This window comes from Ornithorhynchus anatinus, chromosome 1, assembly GCF_004115215.2.
Source record: "Ornithorhynchus anatinus isolate Pmale09 chromosome 1, mOrnAna1.pri.v4, whole genome shotgun sequence".
Classification (NCBI taxonomy): domain Eukaryota; kingdom Metazoa; phylum Chordata; class Mammalia; order Monotremata; family Ornithorhynchidae; genus Ornithorhynchus; species Ornithorhynchus anatinus.
In genome coordinates, this window is record NC_041728.1 from 2416078 (window position 1) to 2420071 (window position 3994).

Below are 3994 nucleotides of genomic sequence, written 5' to 3' on the forward strand. Positions count from 1 at the left end.
CGGGGGGCACTGGGAACCCGCTGGAGTCTGTGTCGTGGCTGGAGTCAACCTTTGGAAAAACCTCTCCCGGGCCCCAGCGAGGAGGGGCCGCCGGCCAGACCCGGCCCGGCCTAGTCCGGCCCGCTGCCCGGCCTCAACGCCCCCGCTCCCCGCTCCCTGCTGAGCCAATCCAACTTTGAGGGGGAGGAGGCAGGGGTGGGGGTTGGGGACCCATCCTGCCCTGAAATCTTCTAATGAATCCAGCTCCCAAGGGAAGCAGAAAGCACGCCTGCCCTTCCCTCCTCTCTTCTCATTTTCCTTTCCGTCTCTTCTTTTCCCTCCCCTCCTCTCTTCTCATTTTCCTTTCGCGTCTCTTCTTTTCCCTCCCCTCCCCTCCCCTCCCCTCGCTTTTCCTTCCCTTCCCTTCTCTTCCCTCCCCTCCCCTCCTATTCCTTTGCTTTACCTTCCCTCCCCTCCCCTGCCTTCCTCTCCCCTTGCTTTACCTTCCCTCCTCTTCCCTTCTCTCCCCTCCTCTCCCCTCCCTTTCCCTTCCCTTCCCTTCTCTCCCCTCCTTTCCCTTCCCTTTCCTCTCCTCCTCTCCCCTTGCTTTACCTTCCTTCCCCTCCCTTCCTCTTCCCTCACTTTCCCTCCAGTCCTCTCCCCTTTCTTTCCTTTCCCTCTCCTCTTTTCTCCTCCCCTCCCATCGCTTTCCCTTCCTTCCCCTCCTCTTCCCTCCCCTCCCCTCCTCTCATCTCCCCTGGCTTTCCCTTCCGCCCCCTCCTTTTCCCTTCCCTCCCCTGTCCTGGTCTGGCCAAAGTCTCTATTTTCCCTGAGAGCTTGGGGCCCTATTCCGCTAATGAACACGGAGCGTTGCTAATGCCTCCCACTCTATAGCGGGTAAAGTGGACAGTACCGGGTCGCTGGGGGTGGGCACGCTGCTAAATGGACCCAGTGCAGAACCAGGGAATCAGAAACAGAGTCAGGGACGGACGGAGGGTCAGAGGGACGGATGGAGTCTGGGCAAATGTCTCGCCCTTCTCAGTGCTCACCCATGCTCTGAACCAGTTGCAGTGGTGGCCGCTGTTCATTCATTCATTCAGTAGTATTTATTGAGCGCTTACTATGTGCACAGCACTGTTCTAAGCACTTGGAATGTACAACTGGGCAACACATAGAGACAATCCCTGCCCATTGACGGGCTTACGGTGTTCCCCTCGCCACTCTGCGAGTTCCAGAGTCAGTTGCTGTTGCCAGAGGGCCAGAGGGTGGGCAGGGAGCGTGTCTACCAGCTCTGTTGGATTGGCCTCTCCCAAGTGCTTAGTATAGAGCTCTGTGCATAGTAAGCGCTCAGTAAAATGGAACGGAATGGTTATCAGAGAAGCAGCATGGCGTAGTGGATAGAGCCCAGCCTGGACGTTAGAAGGTCATAGGTTCTAACCCCAGCTCCACCACTGGTCTGCTGTGTGACCTTGGGCAATTCACTTCACTTCACTTCACAGAGAAGCAGCGTGGCTCAGTGGAAAGAGCCTGGGCTTTGGAGTCAGAGGTCATGAGTTCGAATCCCAGCTCTGCCACTTGTCAGCCGTGTGACTGTGGGCAAGTCACTTCACTTCTCTGTGCCTCAGTTCCCTCATCTGTCAAATGGGGATGAAGACTGTGAGCCCCACGTGGGACAACCTGATTCCCCTATGTCTACCCCAGCGCTTAGAACAGTGCTCTGCACATAGTAAGCGCTTAACAAATACCAACATTATTATTATTCTTCGTGCCTCACTTCCCTCATCTGGGAAATGGGGATTAAGACAGTGAGCCCTATGCGGGCTGTGTCCAACCTGGTTGTCTGGTTTCTACCCCTGATTCCCCTGTGTCTACCCCAGCACTTAGAACAGTGCCTGCACATAGTAAGCACTTAACAAGTACCTTAATTATTACTTTTATTACTATTTAGTAGGATGCAAGCAGTGTGGCTCGGTGGAAAGAGCCCGGGCTTGGGAGTCAGGGCTCATGAGTTCGAATCCCAGCTCTGCCACTTGTCGGCTGTGTGACTGTGGGCAAGTCACTTAACTTCTCTGTGCCTCAGTTCCCTCATCTGTAAAATGGGGATCAAGACTGTGAGCCCAACGTGGGACAACCTGATTCCCCTATGTCTACCCCAGCGCTTAGAACAGTGCTCGGCACATAGTAAGCGCTTAACAAATACCAACATTATTATTATTATTATTAAATCCCGGCTCTGCCACTTGTCAGCTGGTTGACTGTGGGCAAGTCACTTCACTTCTCTGGGCCTCAGTTATCTCATCTGTAAAATGGGGTTTAACTGTGAGCCTCACGTGGGACAACCTGATTACCTTGTATCTACCCCAGAACAGTGCTCTGCACATGGTAAGCGCTTAACAAATACCAACATTATTATTAAATCCAGGGCCCAACCCACCAGTGCAGGGCACCCCCTCCCCGCCTCTAGACTGCAAGATCACTGTGAGCAGGGAATGTGTCTGCTGTATCATTACACTGTACTCTCCCAAGCACTTAGTACAGTACTCTGTCCACAGAAAGCGCTCAGTAAATACGATCTATTGACTGGCTGACTCCCGTCCCTCTTGATCCTTGGTGTCTGTCCATGTTTGCCCACGGCCAGGGCTGGGAAAAGTGTCCTCCTGGGTCTCCATGGGAACAGCTGGCCCGGGAGAGAGACCGTCCCTCTGCGACACCCTCATTCATGGGCACAGTCCGGTCAACAACCGTGGGGTCTCGGAGCCACCTCTGCCCGTAACGAAACCAGTTGTTGCTGAATTGTACTTTCCAAGCACATAGCGCAGTGCTCTGCGCACAGTAAGCGTTCAATAAATACAACTGAATGAATGAAACCAAGCAACACATCCTCCCTCCCCACCGGAAACCGCGAACCCCACTTGCGATGGACACTGCGGCCAGTCTAATGATCTGGCATCTACCAGAGGAGGGAGGGGTGGGGGTGGGGAGCCATCCTGCCCTGAAATCTTCTAATGAATCCAGCTCCCAGGGGAAGCAGAGAGTGCACCTGCTCTCCCCTCCCCTCCTCTCATTTTCCTTTCCTTTCCCTTCTCTTCGTTTTCCTCCCCTTCTCTCCCCTAGCTTTTCCTTCCTTTTCCTTCTCTTCCCTTCCCTCCTCTCCTCTCCCCTCACTTTCCCTTCCCTTCCCTCCTCTCCCCTTGCTTTACCTTCCCTCCCCTTCCCTTCTCCTCCCTCCCTTTCACTTCCCTTCACTTCCCTTCTCTCCCTTCCTCTCCCCTCGCTTTCCCAGCTCCGCCGATTACCTTCTGTGTGACCTTGGGCAAGTCACTTCACTTCTCTGTGCCTCAGTTCCCTCATCCGTCAAATGGGGATGAAGATTATGAACTCCACGTGGGACAGGGACTGTGTCCAACCTGATTTGCTTGTATCCACCCCAGCCCTTAGGACAGTGCCTGGCACACAGTAAGCGCTTAACAAATACCACAATTATTAATATATTATTACCTCAGCATTTAGTACAGTGTTTGGCACAGAGTAAGAGCTGAACAAATACCACAGTATTTAGTAAGCAACAGGAAAACAGTAGTGACTGTATTTATTCAGTGAAGTATCAAATGCTTGCAGATGCAAGATCAACAGAGGAGATGAGGTCCCTGTCTTTCACAGGGCTCTCGATCTAAGAGGGAGGAAGAGCAGGTGTCTTATCCCTGTTTTACAGATGAGGAAACTGAGGCACAGATAACTTAAGTGACTTACCGAAGGTCAGACAGCAGGCAGGCAGTGGAACTGGGATTAGAACCCAGGTCTCCGCCCAGACCCGTTCTCTTTTCACTGGGCCGCCCTGCTTTTGTGATTAAATCTTAAGCTCCTCGAAGGCAGGTTATGTGTTACTTACTCTATTGTACTCTCAATCAATCAGTGATATTTACTGAGCACTTATCTTGTGCAGAGTACTGTACTGAACGCCTGGGGAAATACAATAGAGCCTGTAGACAAGATCTCTGCCCTAGCAGAGCTTCCA